Below are 17,327 nucleotides of genomic sequence, written 5' to 3' on the forward strand. Positions count from 1 at the left end.
GAAAAAGACTTTAAAATAGTATCTGCTTTCAGGCTTGGAAGACTCAGGAGGAGAGAGAAGCCCAGAGATTGTTTGATAATATTGAGATCCAAGGAGGAAAGGGATAAGATTTTGGGCCTGCACTACGAAAAGTCACTGGACATTTTGGGTATCAGAATTGAGATCTACAAGGATATTCCTAAACAGCTGCTGGACCTTAGATCTGACTACAAGGAACTTGCAAGATTGTTAAGAAGTAACGCAATTTTCTTCAGGTGGGAGTTTCCTCAAGGATTATCTTTTACCTACAGAGAGAGAAAGATTAAAATCAAAACAGTGGAAGACAGAGACAAGTTTCTTGAAGCATACGGAGAAGACCTCCATAAAGGATTAGGACTTCCAGCGCCCGAACCTCCAGGGGAACCTGCCCTCTCGGACCCTAAAGGACCAAAGAATAAGATACCACCCCAGCAAGAATAACCAGACTTATCCAGGATGGCTCTGCAGCTTCTGAGCTGGAACATAAATGGCTGTAACAGTCCGGAAAAAAGGGCAAAAATTTTTCATATTTTAAAAAAGGAACAATTGGACATTATATGTTTACAAGAAACACATGTGATTAGGCTCCACAGAAAAGTGCTAATAAATAAAAGACTCGGTCAAGAATTTATATCCTCGGACATAGTTAAAAAGAGAGGCGTAGTGATCTATGCAAAAGAGAGCCTTTCACCAAAATTTCTTTTTAAAGATGAAAATGGAAGAGTTTTGGCAATAGAAATACAGTACCAAGGAGAAAAAATTTTGATACTAGGAATCTATGCTCCAAATGAAGGAAAATCGGATTTCTACAAGAAGCTGCATGAGACTATGCTGGATTATCTGGACTACAACAACATCATCATGATGGGAGATATGAATGGGGTCGTATCAACGAATATGGATAAGTCACAGAATCAAAACATCACTAAAGAAGGAAGACTACCTAAGACTTTTTTTGAAATGACTGACAATATGGATTGGATTGACATCTGGAGAGTGAGAAACCCCTTGGGAAGAGAAGGAACATTCTTTTCTGAAGCCCAACTGACCTGGACACGAATCGATCAAATATGGATAACTAGAAGTCTGGCACCTAAGATCAGAAAGGTGGAAATCTGCCCAAAGACATGCTCCGACCATAATGCACTGAGAATGGACATGACACTGATCCCAACCGGCTCCTTTAGATGGAAGATGAATGATGGCCTGTTTAGAGACCAAAAGATTGTAAAGAAGGCCCAAAAAACTTTAAAGGACTATTTCGAGGTCAACATGAGCACTACGGTGGAAAAAAGAACTATCTGGGACGCAAGTAAGGCTGTGATGAGAGGGTTCTTGATACAACAGAATTCTATAAAGAAAAGATCACAAAATGAAAAGAAGGACAAAATTTTGGAAAGAATTAAAGAATTGGAGAAGAAGTTAAGATCCAATCCGAAGTCTCAGCCGATTCTGCGAGAAATTAAACTTTATCAAGCCCAATATTCTAAGCTGATAAATCAGGAAATAGAATGGAAGATTAAAACAATGAAACAAAAAACTTTTGAATCGGCCAATAAATGTGGAAAACTGCTAGCTTGGCAGTTGAAGAGGAGACAAAGACTAAACACGGTAACAAATTTAGAGATTGAAGGAAGGAGTATCCAGAACCCTGGAGAGATCAGAAAGTGCTTCCAGAGATATTTCAAAAAGTTATACACTCAAGGGCCACAAGATGAAAGAGAGATTAAACAATTTTTGGAGAAAAATGGACTAGCAAAGCTGTCAGAAGAAAACAGAACAATTTTGAATGGTAAAATAACACAACAAGAGATTGAGCAGGCCATACAGAGTTTGAAACAGGGCAAATCGCCAGGGCCAGATGGACTGACCTCCAACTATTATAAGACACTGAAAGACTACTTAATACAGCCACTGTTGGAGGTCAGTAATGAAATAATGGAGGGAAAGAAGGCGCCAGAATCGTGGAAAGAAGCATTTATCACATTGATACCAAAGTCGGAAACTGAAAAGACACAACTTAGGAACTACCGTCCCATTTCCCTTTTAAATGTGGATTACAAAATTTTTGCAGATGTTTTGGCACGTAGATTCAAGAAAGTCTTAAGTGAGATAATTCATAAAGACCAAGCAGGCTTTCTCCCGGGTAGACACATGTTTGCGAATACAAGGAACATCATAGACATATTGGAACTTTTGCAAACAAACATAAATACTAGAGCAGTTTTAATTTTTATAGACGCGGAGAAAGCCTTTGACAATATATCTTGGAAATTTATGAAGGGGAACTTAAAAGAAATGGGAGTGGGACGGGGGTTTGAGAATGGGATTGAGGCAATATACTCTGAGCAAAAGGCTAAATTGATAGTCAACAATGTGGTTACAGAAGAGCTTAAAATTGAAAAAGGTACACGACAAGGCTGCCCGATTTCCCCATTACTATTTATTTCGGTTCTGGAAGTGCTGTTGAACATGATCAGGGGGGACCGGTTGGTAGAAGGAATCCAGGTCGGAGCGAAACAATATAAACTTAAGGCATTTGCAGACGACCTAGTTTTGACATTACAGGAGCCAGAATCTAGTATGAAAAGAGTATTACAACTGATTCAAAACTTTGGTCGAGTGGCGGGATTCAAATTAAATAAGCAAAAAACTAAGGTTTTGGGGAAAAATTTGTCAGATATCGAGTTGGAACGGTTTCAGAAAGAGACAGAATTAACTGTGGTTAAAAAAGTCAAATACCTAGGGGTGAACATAACAGCAAAAAATCTGAGTTTATTTAAAGATAATTATGAAAAATGCTGGTCAGAAATCAAGAGAGACTTGGATAGTTGGTCAAGATTAAAACTTTCCTTGTTAGGCCGAATAGCTGTCATTAAAATGAATGTATTGCCAAAAATGTTATTTCTATTTCAGACACTACAGATTGTAGATAAGACAGAATGTTTTCGGAAGTGGCAGAAAGATATTTCAAAATTTGTCTGGCAGGGCAAAAAGCCCAGAATTAAACTCAAAATATTAACAGATGCGAAAGAAAGAGGGGGCTTTGCCCTGCCAGACTTAAAGTTGTACTATGAAGCCGCAGCTTTCTGCTGGTTGAAAGATTGGTTACTTCTCGAAGATACGGATCTATTGGATTTGGAAGGTTTTAATAATGCATTTGGATGGCATGCATATTTATGGTATGATAAGGCTAAGACAAACAAGGCTTTTAAGAACCATATTGTCAGAAAATCAGTTTTTAATGTCTGGTCAAAATATAAAGACTTATTGGAGAATAAAACTCCGAGGTGGTTGTCACCCCTAGAGGCTAAGGCCCGAAAAGGAGCCAATATGGAGGCCAATTGGCCAAAATATTGGGAGATATTGGAAAGAGATGGTGACAATTGGAAATTGCAGAGTTTAGAGAAAATGAGAGACAAAGTGCGAGACTGGTTACACTATGCTCAGATTAAAGAAGTGTTTAAAAATGACAAAAAGGTAGGATTCCAGGTGGAGAAGTCAAAGTTGGAAACTGAACTGTTAGAACCTAAGACTAAAGTACTCTCAAAGATGTATAATTTGCTGCTGAAATGGAACACACAAGACGAAATGGTTAAATCGGCAATGATAAAATGGGCCCAGGATATTGGGCATAATATTATGTTTGAAGATTGGGAAAGGTTGTGGACCTCTGGGTTGAACTTCACTGCATGTAATGCTTTGAAGGAAAATGTAATGAAAATGATATACAGATGGTACATGACCCCAGTCAAATTGGCCAAAATATACCATTCGTCAGATAATAAATGTTGGAAATGTAAGGAAGATGAAGGAACATTTTTTCACCTCTGGTGGTCTTGTCCTAGAGTGAAGGCCTTCTGGGAGATGATATATAATGAGTTAAAAAAGGTGTTTAAGTACACCTTTACTAAGCAACCAGAGGCCTTCCTCTTGGGCATTGTCGGCCAGAGTGTGTCAAAAAAAGACAGAACATTTTTTATGTACGCAACAGCGGCAGCAAGAATACTGATTGCTAAGAATTGGAAGACTCAAAATCTACCCACTCTGGAAGAATGGCAGATGCAGCTGATGGACTATATGCAACTAGCTGAGATGACCGGCAGAATTCGAGACCTGGGAGAAGAAAGGACGGAAGAAGACTGGAAGAAATTTAAGATTTATTTACAAAAGTATTGTAACTTGGCTGAATGTTGATCGGGATGTCAGAATAGAAATGATTGTCTACCACTAAATTAGATTTAAGATTAAATTATATGTTAAGGAACAAAATTATGATTTGGATAAAATGATAATTTGTTTGGAAACAATTGTATAATGATGTAAGTGTTTGCGGGAGGCGTGGGGGAGTCCAAAGCAATAATGGAAAGATGTTAAACAATTAATGTTGTTTTTGTAATATGCTTTTGTATTGAAAAAAACTTTAATAAATATATATTTAAAAAAAAAATAAACACTACAACTATTAGCTCCAATACTCAAGCGATTGACCGCCTATTGCAGGAATCTAAATTGACAAGGAAAATTGCCGATGAGGCTAAAGAAAAGGTGCTGGTGGTAGAAAGAAAATTACAACCTATAAATAAACAACTAGAAGATCATAAGGCACAACTGGCCTTATTTGAATTGAGAGACAAACAGGCAAATTTAAGAATCAGGGCGGTACCGGAACTCGAAGAAGGTAAACTGTGTGAACTCCTCACCCAGGAATTTGAAGAATTTTGGGGCCTGGACCCAGAAAAGGATTTTAAGATATTGACAGCCTTCAGACTTGGCAAAGGAAATAAAGAAGGCAGGAAGAATAAGGTAAGGGATTGTCTGATTACACTTAGATCAAAGGAGGAGAGAGACAGAATATTAGGCCTACATTACCAGAAATCGCTGGAAATTCGAGACTCAAGAATAGAAATTTTTTAAGACATCCCAAAACACCTATTGGACCTTAGAGCTAACTACACAGACCTGATGGACGTATTAAGAAGAAACAGCATTATTTTCAGGTGGGAATTTCCCCAGGGGCTGTCGTTCACGTATAGAGGGAAAAAGGTGAAGATAAGATCTGAGGAGGATTAGGAGAGATTCCTGAAGGACCACGAGGAGAACTTAAAAAAAGAGGCAGAGGGAAGAGAACCAAAACCAAAACCAGGAGTTTTGGATTTGACAAAGCTACCATTGGAATTGGACAAACGAGAAGCGTTACCACCAACAGACCAAGAACAAGAATTGGGTGCAGTTGGAGGAGACGCATAACAATCCCACAATGTCTCTGCAGGTGCTAAGTTGGATTATTAGAGGTTTGAACTCCCCTGATAAGAGGGAAAAAATCTTTCATCTATTAAAAAAGGAAAAATTGGATCTGATATGTCTGCAAGAAACCCATGTGATTAGAACACATAGGAAAGTTTTAATTAACAAAAGACTAGGACAAGAATTTATCTCATCAGACAAAGTTAAAAAGAGAGAAGTGGTGATCTATGCAAAAGAAAATCTATCACCTAAATTTATTTTTAAGGATGACCAAGGAAGATATGTGGCTATTGAAATACAATATCAAGGTGAGAAATTTTTGATAGTAGGAATATATGAACCAAAAGAGGGGAAGTCAGAATTTTATAAGAAACTGCATGAGACATTGTTGGACTTTATGGACTTTAACATCATCATGTTGGGCGATATGAATGGAGTGGTATCGACAAATATGGATAAATCAGAAAGACAAGTGGTGACAAAAGATGGAAGACTACCGAAAACCTTCTTTGAATTGACAGACAATATGGACTTAATTGACATTTGGAGAACTAAGAACCCCCTAGGTAAAGAGGGGACATTCTTTTCTGAAGCCCAAAAGACCTGGACAAGGATTGACCAAATCTGGATAACTACAGAAATGGCTCCCAAGATTCGAAAAGTGGAAATCTGCCCAAAAACTTGCTCCGACCATAACCCTGTGAAGATGGAAATGAAACCAACATTGACTGGTTCCTTCAGATGGAGGATGAACGACGCCTTGTTTAGAGATACAGAAATTACCAAGAAGGCCCAAAAAACTATAAAAGACTATTTTGAGATAAATTTGAAGACCACAGTGGAAAAAAGAACAATCTGGGATGCAAGCAAAGCCGTAATGCGAGGGTTTTTGATACAACAAAATGCAATAAAAAGGAAAACTCAAAATGAGAAAAAGGAGAAGATCCTGGAGAAAATAAGGGAAGGAGAGAAAAAATTGAGACTTAAACCAAAATCTCAAGAGATTTTGAGAGAAATTAAGTTATATCAAGTACAATATATGAAAATGATAAATCAGGACATTGAATGGAAAATTAAACAGATGAGACAAAAGACTTTCGAATCAGCCAATAAATGTGGAAAGTTATTAGCATGGCAGTTGAAGAAGAGACAAAAACTAAATACGGTCACTAATCTTGAAGTCGATGGAAAGAATATACAGAAACCACAGGAGATTAGAAGCTGCTTCCAGAGATATTTTAAACAACTCTACACACAAGGGCCGCAGACTGAGTCGGAAATTGACCAATTTCTGAAATCAAATGGATTACAAAAAAATTCACAGGAAAATAAAGTTTTATTGAACTCTAAAATATCTGAACAAGAGGTGGAAGGCGCGATTCAAAATATGCAATTGGGCAAATCTCCAGGGCCTGATGGATTAACCTCCAAGTACTACAGAACTTTAAAAGACTATCTAATCCAACCTTTGAAGGAGGTTTGTAATGAAATTATGGAAGGGAAAAAGGCACCGGAAACGTGGAAAGAAGCCTACATCACACTTATACCGAAAACTGAGATGGAAAAGACACAACTAAAGAACTACCGCCCCATATCCCTACTTAATGTGGATTACAAAATATTTGCAGATATTTTGGCTAGAAGATTGAAAAAAGTTTTGGCAGAAGTGATACATAAAGACCAGGCCGGCTTTCTTCCTGGAAGACACTTATCGGACACTACGAGGAATATAATTGACATTTTAGAAAAGCTGCAGGTGAATATTAACACAAAAGCAGTTTTGATTTTTGTAGACGCGGAGAAAGCCTTTGACAACATTTCCTGGAGTTTTATGAAGAAAAATCTTCATGGGATGGGGGTTGGGCAGAATTTTGAAAACGGTATAGGTGCGATATACTCTGAACAAAATGCTAAATTGATAGCAAATAATATGGTTACAGAAGAGTTTAAAATTGAGAAAGGGACACGACAAGGTTGCCCAATTTCCCCATTGCTTTTTATTTTGGTCCTGGAGGTTTTGCTGAATATGATTAGAAGGGACCAAATGATTCAAGGTATTCAGGTCGGAGTCAAACAATATAAGCTTAAAGCCTTTGCAGATGATCTAGTGATGACATTACAGGAGCCGATATCTAGCACCAAGAGGGCATTAGAAGTAATCCAGGATTTTGGTCAAGTGGCAGGTTTTAAGTTGAACAAAATGAAAACTAAGGTTTTGGAGAAAAAATTTGACATTGACACAGAGAGAGAGGTTTCAGAAAGAGACAGAATTAATATTGGTAAAGAAGGTTAAATATTTGGGGGTGAATATGACATCCAAGAATGTGAATTTGTTTAAAGATAATTATGAGAAATGTTGGTCAGAGGTGAAAAAGGATTTAGAAATTTGGACAAATTTGAAGCTTTCCTTGCTGGGTCGAATTGCTGTCATTAAGATGAATGTATTGCCGAGGATGTTATTTTTATTCCAATCACTGCAAATCATTGATAAGATGAATTGTTTCAAGAAGTGGCAAAGAGACATATCCAGATTTGTCTGGCAGGGCAAAAAACCCAGAATAAAATTTAAAATTCTAACAGATGCTAAAGACAGAGGGGGGTTTGCCCTGCCAGACTTAAAACTTTACTATGAGTCAGCAGCTTTTTGCTGGCTGAAGGAATGGCTGCTTCTTGAGAACACGGATGTGTTGGACCTTGAAGGGTATGACAATGTATTTGGGTGGCATGCATATCTTTGGTATGGCAAGGTTAAAGCACATAAGGCATTTAGAAACCATATTGTCAGGAAATCACTGTTTAATGTCTGGATAAGGTATAAAGATTTTCTAGAGAGTAAAACACCAAGGTGGCTATCACCTATGGAAGCGAAAGCTTTGAAAAAACTGAACATGGAGGCTAAATGGCCAAAATACTGGGAAATTCTAGAACAGGAAGGTGACAAACTGAAATTGCAGTTATGACAAGCTTAAGGAGAAGGTGCGAGACTGGCTACATTATTTTCAAATAAGAGAGGTTTATAACGTAGACAAAAAAAATTGGTTTCCAGGTGGAAAAATCAAAGCTAGAAACAGAATTGTTAGAACCCAATGTAAAGACCCTTTCGAGAATGTATAATCTGCTGTTGAAATGGAATACTGAGGAAGAAACAGTAAAATCGGCAATGATAAAATGGGCACAAGACATAGGCCATAACATTATGTTCGCTGACTGGGAGAAGTTGTGGACCACCGGGATTAAATTCACGGCATGTAATGCCTTAAGAGAGAATATTATGAAAATGATGTATAGGTGGTACATGACTCCAGTCAAGCTTGCAAAGATATATCATTTGCCCGATAACAAATGTTGGAAGTGTAAAGAAATTGAAGGTACTTTTTTTCACCTTTGGTGGACGTGCCCAAGGATTAAGGCTTTCTGGGAAATGATATATAATGAACTGAAAATGGTATTTAAATATACCTTCCTGAAGAAACCAGAGGCCTTCCTCCTGGGCATAGTTGACCAATCAGTGTTAAAGAAGGGTAGAACTTTCTTTATGTACGCTACAGCAGCAGCAAGAATTCTTATAGCAAAACATTGGAAGACAGAAGATCTACCCACCGTGGAAGACTGGCAGATGCAACTAATTGACTACATGGAGATGGCGGAGATGACTGGCAGAATTCGAGACCAGGGAGAAGAGCAAGTGGAAGAAGATTGGGGGAAATTTAAAATCTATTTGCAGAAACATTGTAAAATTTTTGAATGTTGATGACATTGAAATGAACTGTGGGGGTTCTAGCAACAAGATAAAATTTAAGATTAAACCAACAATAGATAAACTAAAGGGCTATGAATTTGCTGAACCAACCTTTAAAAGGGATACAAGAACGGGGGATGTGAGGAAGTCAGGAAAATATGTGAATTTAAGATATAAAATTAAGAAAGAGGGAATTTTTGTGGTTTTTTATATATGTGCTTTTTCTTTTTTATTATTAGTTTTTTAATGTATGCATTTTTGTATTTTTGTGTGTAATGTTTGTATTGTTGTATTTTGTAGTATGTATTTTGTGTTTTTATATTTCTCTTGTTCTTGTCTTTGTATTTTTTCTTTTATATTGTGCATTGTTAAAACTTAATAAAAAAATTTACAAAAAAAGAAAAAGAAAAAGAAAACCCATTTCCTGGACAATATCAACATTGTGTTTTGTGCCTGTGAACTGCACAGTGAATATTTTTATTAGAAAAGAAAACAGCCTGGTGTTTCAGCTTCTCAGAGTTGTTTTATTCAGTGCGCTGCTACAGCTTGTCACACCCAAATCCTCCAAAGGAATCTGCCAAAGTGCTTTTCCAGGCAACAGGGGGCAGAGGGAGAGAAACCAAGAACCTCAAATTCACTAGACCAGGGATGGGGAATTGTGTGGCCCTCTAGATGTTGTTGGATTCCATCACCCCTGACTGTCGGCCATGCTGGCTGAGGCAGAAGGCCATTGGCTCTGGCAATATCTGGGAGCCCACAAGATTCCCAGCCTCCGCCCTACACAAACAACCAGGCACTCAGCTGTGAGGCATACCTCTTACCGGAGGGAGGGTCACTCCAGAGGCAGCTGTGGCATGAGGGTGCTGGTTCATGCCTTTGTGGGCACATCAGAGGATTAAAGAGGACCCCCTAGGAAGCATGCTTGGAGATCTTCCTTACCACGTGGCTCTCTGGCAAAAACACAACAGTACCAACGGCCATATGGAACCACACCTCAAAGCTGGATCAGACTTCCCAGATCCTGTAGCCTACATCAGGTGGAAGACTGGGGCAGAGGGGCCTAGAGTGGGAGTCAGAGCTGCTCTTAGGGCTGCATGTCTGAAGCATGGGCAGAAATCTTTGGGTGTGAGGTTGCATGGGGCTGTCTCTTTGTGTTTTGCTGGTGCCAAGCCGCCAGCCAGCCACAGGCAGGCAACTAACTAACTGGCTTCAGGGGCAAGCTCCTTTGCAAAGCCAGTCTGACTTCACCAAATGCAATGGCAGAGTGACCATTCAGCCCGTGTTCTGCTTCGCTGTGAAATGGCGTGTATTCCTCAACGCAGAGAACCTCTTTTTCAACGTCAAGCTGGTCTAAGGAAGAAAAACATAAGAGTTAGTCTTGAATCCCCACACACATGTGCTGGGAGATGCCTGCACACCGCACATGTAAAGCACATCTCCTCCCACCCACACCCAAAAAGTCCTGGGAACAATGGTTTGTTAAGGGTGCTGGGAATCGTAGCACTGTGAAAGGAAAACTAAGGTTCTTAGGATTCTTTGGAGCGGGTGGGATGTTGAATACACAGCGGCCACAGGGACGGACGGACACACACACACACACACACACCCCAGCATAGGTTCAACTTTTAGCACAAAAAGTCTTCAGCCAGATGTCATGCAACCCTTTGGCAGGGGCAACTTATCATTTTATTGATTTTCCATAACAAAGAATTAAAAAGGCGGCCAATCTTGCAAAGGAGTGTTGCCATTTAAACTGCTGGTGTGACGTAGGAACCCGAACAAAGAGAAGGAACCAACTACCCAGAGTCTGCTTCCGATTGCCCTTGTTCTCCACCTCCCTCTATGCTAATCAGCCGCAAACAAGAGTTCAGATTTGAAAGCCTTGTTATCACCTCATTCCCTTCAATTAGCCAGCAACAGCAGAAGACCCAGACTCTGGCAAGATGAGCATTTGCCCAGTGGATTCTGGCCGGTCCAGGAGGGAAGACAAGGGATGGTTGCGGTGGCCGCCAGTCCCTTCCCACTCCATCTCAGATACAGAACGCATTTGCTCGGCCACTCCTTGGCTCTGGCGCCACCTACTGTTGGCCTCCTTGCCTTCCACCCTCCCATCCACCCCTGGTCCAGAGGCGCAGAGTAGTAGTTAGGTGATCTTGCGCCCCGGCAGAACCGTCCAGATTGCGCCCCCAGTGACGGACAAGTTAGCTCTTCTTATTGCCTCTCCTCCAACCCCCCCTCCACCCATTCAATTCACCCTGGAAATACAAGTATCGAAAAGTAAAATGTTAGAGATTTTCCCCCACCCCATAGCAATATAATTTGATTCAGCTAGCTGGTCAGTCTACTTTCGGTTTCACTCCTGGCTCCTTGTTAAATTAATACTGCATCAGAAACTTCCCAAGCAGATATCCAAAGTTCTTTGGCATTTCTTTTTTTTAATAAATATTTATTAGAAGTTTTCCATTTTCAAAAGCCAAAAAAGAAAAAAGAAAAATAAAAATTAAAAACACATAAAATTTGAAATCCTTATTTTCTATAACATCTTTCCCTGACTTCCCCACACCTCCCCTTCTTATATTCCCATTTAGATTGTAAATTCAACAAGTTATTATCCCAATTTTTTAACCTTTGCACTATATCTATACTGATACAGAAAATACAGTAGTTAACCTTTTCATGCTTGATTCATTTTTGAAAAAAACAACACCAATTTTACCTTATATACCTCAAAATTTTTACCTTAGTACTCATTCTTAAATCCTTTTTTTCTAAAGTAGACCCGAATTCCTTTCCACGAATTCCCCACTTTTCATACTGATATCAAAACAAATTAAATAAAAAGACAGATTATATTTATACACCCTTTGGATCCCCAAACCCCACCCCATCCCCTTTCCCGGTTTCAATCCCCAACAAATGTCCAACAGTCTTAGTCTGCTATCAGCCTGGAGATCTCACATCCGAGGCCCTTAATTGTCTCTCAGTTCCTCTCTGCCGGATTTTTTGATAGTCCTTAATATTAAACACCAGATCTCGGAGATGCTCTAATCCAGTGAGGACAATGATTCCTCCAGCCAGACAACCATACTTAAAAGTGGAGCCCAAATCTTGTTTCTTACTCCTTTCAAATCCAAATGTCTCCAAAGCTCCAGCTTTCACCTTGATCAAATTTATAGTGCTTGAATCTTCAGATCTCCACATATAGAGATCTTTCCATTCTTCAGCCTCCAATTTGGACCAAGTTTCCATCATCCAATTCTTATTTTCCTTTGTAGCCATCATGTCAGGACTCTGGCTCTCCTTTGTCATCTGCAGCACCACATCTCCTCCTTCCCTTTCCTCAGAAACAACATATGTCTCTTTCTCCACACTCTCAAAGTTAACTTTCTCCTCTTGTCCAGCTGCATGAACTTCCTGGATCAAATCCTTATCAAATTCAATGCACTTTTTTACTGTTAAGTCCAGGGTTGCAACGTTAGTAGCCAAAACATCAATTTGGCGTTGTAACTTTCCCAAGAGAAAGAAAATTCTGTCCAATTTAGCTTGAGTTTTCCCTCCTTCAGCCATTCTTGTAATGTCCCAAAACCCCCTCTAGAGGGATTTTGGTTACTTAGTATTCCATCCAGTTCAAATCCAAAAAGCAAGTTAGTTTGTATCGGTTCTTCCTTATTTTCAACAAGATGTAGGCAAATTGTAACAAATATATCCAGCAGAGACAGAAAACAAAGATCGCTTTTTCCGTCTTGACAGCTAGTTTGACAGCTGTCAAGCTCTTCAATATCTCTCCAACAGGCTTTCTCGCGGATCACTCCCGGGTCCGGGGGGGGGGGGTGACACTTCAGCTCCAAAAATTAACTCTTATCCTCCAGTAAAGATTACTTAAACTGCCGAATCGTGGAATTAATATCTTTTGCCCAACAAGAGGGGAAAATTCCTCTCGACCTTAGTTAGTTAGTCTTTGCTTTAGATTATTTATAAGACGGGGAGACTGACTTCCTGTTTACGCCTTCCCCGATTGTGCCTAATTGAACAAAAAATTTTCCTTTAAATGTCCAATTTCCGTATTACTCACGGGTTGCTGCTTTAGAGTCCAATTGTTCACAAGAAGAAGTCAGCGCTCTCCGACCATGGCATGCGGCTTCACTCCGTAGGAGAAGCAGTCGACTCACAGCACCGCGCCACTCACCCCATCCCCCGTTCCGAAGCCTTTAAAAAGGCTCCTTCACGGGTCGGGGGGCGCAAATGGTGCCCGCCGAGTCACCAGGTTCACAGGCTTCCCCGCCTGTGATTTTTAAGGGTCCCGGCGTCGCCGCAGCGGCAAGACCCGATCCTACGGAGCCGATTCCCTCCAGAGCTCAGAGGGAATCCACCATTAGTCGATCGCGCTAACCCGGATGTGCTCCAAAGTTCTTTGGCATTTCTCCAGTTGTTAATGAGATGTCTCTTCTAGTCCAGGGGAGTCTTTTGATCTTCTTCCAGGAAACCAAGAGTCGAAAGCCTTGATTTTCCTTTTTTTCTTTTTCCAGTCATTTCCACAGAGTTAGTCATTGTTAGAGTTATTAAAACCTTATTATATTAACAAATGCAATTTTTTTAGTCTCCCTTGCTTTCCTGGTGACCTTCAGCTTAAACACAAACTGCTCTGGAGTGAGAAAAACCCACCACACTCAAAAAGCCCAGCTGGAGGGACCTGGAAGTGTGCGGGGAAGAGCAGTTTTGTAGTGGCTTTGCTGCACAGGAGCACCAAGTTTACTAACTGGCTGATTCAGATTGAATCCCATTCAAAAAGAGTGCAATGGTGTGTGTTTCAGCCAGCCATCCGGCTGCTGCAACTATTCCCTGGGTGGCACCACACTGTGCTGTCTGTGTGTTTGGAAGGGAATGGGAGCTATGCTCCCCCCGGAGACACTCCACTCCTTCTTCCTTAGCTGTGTTGCTCAACAGTTGAGGCAACCTTCACAGTTCTGGGATGCCGAGGAAGCGAACCAATACTCACGTTCATCTGTACTGGCTCAGTATGACCTATTCTGACAGGTGCGGCCTTTCATATTCACGCCCAAGAGCCTTTCCGCCCCAGAGATCTGGGGCTGAACCCGGGATCTGCACGCCAAGGCTGGAGTAAGAAAGAGCCCCAGTTGACGCGCCAGGCATCCCTGGTTCCCCCTCGGCAGCGGCAGCGGTAGCGGCAGTCTCAGCAGCCCGGAGCCAGCCTGGTAGTGCACTTGGCTCTGGCTGGCTTCAGGAGCTGCTCATTGCCGTGGCACCCACCATTTTGCCTCTCCGGAAGTCCCCATATGATGTGTTTTGTGCCGTTGAACTAATCATGCAACATTCCTTCCCTACTAATAAATCTACAACACTTAAAATATAAATCTGGGGGCCTTATATGAAATCCGGGGACATTCCAGGGACGGATTTTGTTGGGGATAGATTTGTAAATCCGGGGACTGTCCCCGGGAGACGGGGACATCTGGAAATCATTCCGTAATAGGGCTTCTCCTGCCTTTGCCAGTATGTCAGCCTACTCAGCCTCCTTAAAGAGGGCGTTCAGAAGTACTTGTACGTCTGGCCATATGGGATTGTGAGTGGAGAAGGTGGTGCAGTCTGGATGGGTCCCTCTGTCTTGCTCTTTGGTCACTGTGACTGAGCACCAGGGCAGGGCAGGAAGGCAGCATTGCCCAGCGGGAAGGCATTCGGAGACAAATCATCAGCAAGGAGCAGAAAATCCCCTCCCCTTCCATCAAGAGGACTGAAGAATCTCTAGTCGGCCTTCAGGTGAGTTCAGCATCCCAGGTCTCTGGGGTGTTCCTGTCCATTACAAAGCTGACTCGAGGCTCCGTCAACTGAGCCCCTACACTCCTTGCGTACATGAAAGGGGCACAGAAAGGATGGGAGGCAGCCTTTTCCTGGAGCCGTCTTACCTGCAGCAGTTCACTCGCTGGCTGCTGACCCTTTTCCTCCATCACCTGGATGATCCTCTCAAGAGAGGAGAGTTTCCTGCAGAGTCTGGCCAGCTGCTCATCCCTTCTCCCTGCAATCTCCTTCTCCACCTCTTCCACATGATTCAGCAGACGCTTTTCTTCTTCTTCCAGGAACTGGCGCAGTTGTCTCAACTTCTCCACAGTCTTCAGCCTCTCCGGCTCTGAGGAGGTCGGAGTGAGGAAGATGGTCAGCCTTCAAAACATCAGCAAGAGAATTAGGATTTGAATTGAACTGCTTCCACCCTCTCAGCTCACAAGTCCTCAGGCTTCTCCTTGACTGCTTTTCACATAATAAACAACAATGGCAAAGAAACTCCATTTAGCTGCATTCAAAGGTGAACTTACCTAATTCACAATTCTTGGAAAAAATATGGAGACCAAAACAGCAATCTTTTGAAATTCACACCTCTGACTTTTTCAAGGTTGACCCAGCCAGGTAATGGTCACAAAAAATGTATTTATGAGGGCAAAGCACGTATCAAAATATTTATACGAGAAGGTAGCCACCCTAGCATTTGATTCATTTTCAGAATAATAAATAAATAGCAAACCGATATGGGAAAAGGAGAAATGGGGAGAAGTTGAAATGGGCAGATTTCCCCATCCCTCCTCAGTCCGGACTTGCTTCTTGAAGTGCTTGTTCCCTCACTAGTAACAATAGTGACACTTCCAAGGAGGTCTTTGCTTTCCTTGTCCAGGTCTGCTTGATAGGCTTGAATTTCCCCTCCCTCTTTCCTCCGAATCTCCAGGCGGCGACAGATCTCTCCATGACAAGAAAAGGGAAAACTCAGCTTTGATTGAGACACAAAGAGAGGAGATGAATATTCTACTGGCTTCTTGGGTCCAGTGGCCTTGCTATAATAGCAAAGTAATTGACTGGAGGAAAGAAAAGTACAGAACACATACATAAATACCGTAAGTAGTTATCATCACAAAAGAATATGCAGGTAAACCCATGAACAGCCAGGTAAACCCATCAACAGGTTTCCTGCAAGACAGGAGTCTGTTGTAGGCCGCCCCTTCTGTGATGTATGTATGATGTATGGAGGGGTGGTCTTGGGTTCCAGGGTGGGCAATTTCAAATGTCTATATAAGGACTTGGTTCGGGGTCCCTCCTCCCTCCTGCGTGGGGGTGGGGGTGAGCACCCTGTTGCAACAGTTAATAAAGATCTGGCTTACTAGCTGCTTTGCTTCTCAATATTCTCTGGTTGGCCTCTGTTATTTTTTCCTACCGATAGAGAAGCTACAAAAGGACTCTATATGGGCTCTGAGGTACCCCAGAAGGGAAAAGGAGCCCCCAGTCCCCACCCCCTTGCAGCTGACCCCTTGCTGCTCTCTGCTTGGCAGGGTATTGAGGAGGCATCCTGCTAGCCAAAGGAGACATGTGCAATTCACATTTGTAGTGTTCTAAATATGTACAAAGCAACCTTGCTGGGGGATGTGGATGAGGTTAACCCTTTCTCTCCCTGCCATGGTCCCAACCCAAATCTTTGAAGCTGCTGTATTTCAAGGGAAGATCCCTTGGCCCCCCTGGCAGAGAGAAAGACTTCGACTCCCTCCTCCCAGCCATCCCAGCAGCCCTCAGGCTTCCCCTTGGCTGCTTCTAAGGTAATAAACAACCACCAATGAATACCATGCCTACTTTGGATTTGAGAATTAAGAAGATAACCTGCCAAGAAGAATACACAGCTATTTCTCCCCCTCATGGCACCTTGTATTCCTCGACAGCCTCTTCCAGAGGAATTACCTCGTGGTGTTGGTGCTTCTTGGATCTGCCCCAAACCACACAGATGGGGGCTTCATCCTCCTTGCAAAAGAGTTTCAGGGGCTCCTGGTGCTTCTCACAGACTCCTCCTTTTCCTCCTTCCTCCTTTCCCTCTTGAAGACTGAGAGTCTTGGCTACTTCGACAAAGGTAGCCAATTGCCGGTTGCGGACGAGGCTCCTTCTCTGGACTCCAACTTGGCTTTGAGGACAGGAAGCCAGCCTCCTTTTTGCCCCGCTGCACTGGATCAGGCCGGACCGGCAGAAGTTGTGCCCACACTCTGGGATGGTCTCTGTGTCGTAAGAGAGTCAGTGTCAGAGAGGGGAATAAAGGAGAAGGACCCTACCAATATCAAATAGATCGTATTCTGCCTTCACACCCTACAAGAAGGTCAACGGTGCCTTGGGGAATGGATCGTTTTTCGCTGTATCCAATTGTATCCTTTTTGCTGTATCTTTCTCATTGACTTTAAGAATGGATCTGAATGTATTTTTCGACTCAAATGTATTTTTCCTCAAAATGCTGTACTTTTCTAAATGTATCCAAATGTATCCGAATGGGTTTTTGTATTTCCCCCCA

At 41.8% G+C, this 17,327-nt stretch overlaps 1 long non-coding RNA gene across 1 annotated transcript in view; it reads right to left on the reverse strand.

The window, feature by feature from the left end:
* The window catches only part of LOC310697743, a 198,933-nt gene that overhangs the window by 181,513 nt on the left and 93 nt on the right, over positions 1-17,327 (reverse strand). The gene's annotated exons all lie outside the window — the stretch shown is intronic.

The sequence above is a fragment of the Podarcis liolepis genome (genome assembly GCF_965112155.1).
Source record: "Podarcis liolepis genome assembly, chromosome: W".
Classification (NCBI taxonomy): Eukaryota; Metazoa; Chordata; class Lepidosauria; order Squamata; family Lacertidae; genus Podarcis; species Podarcis liolepis.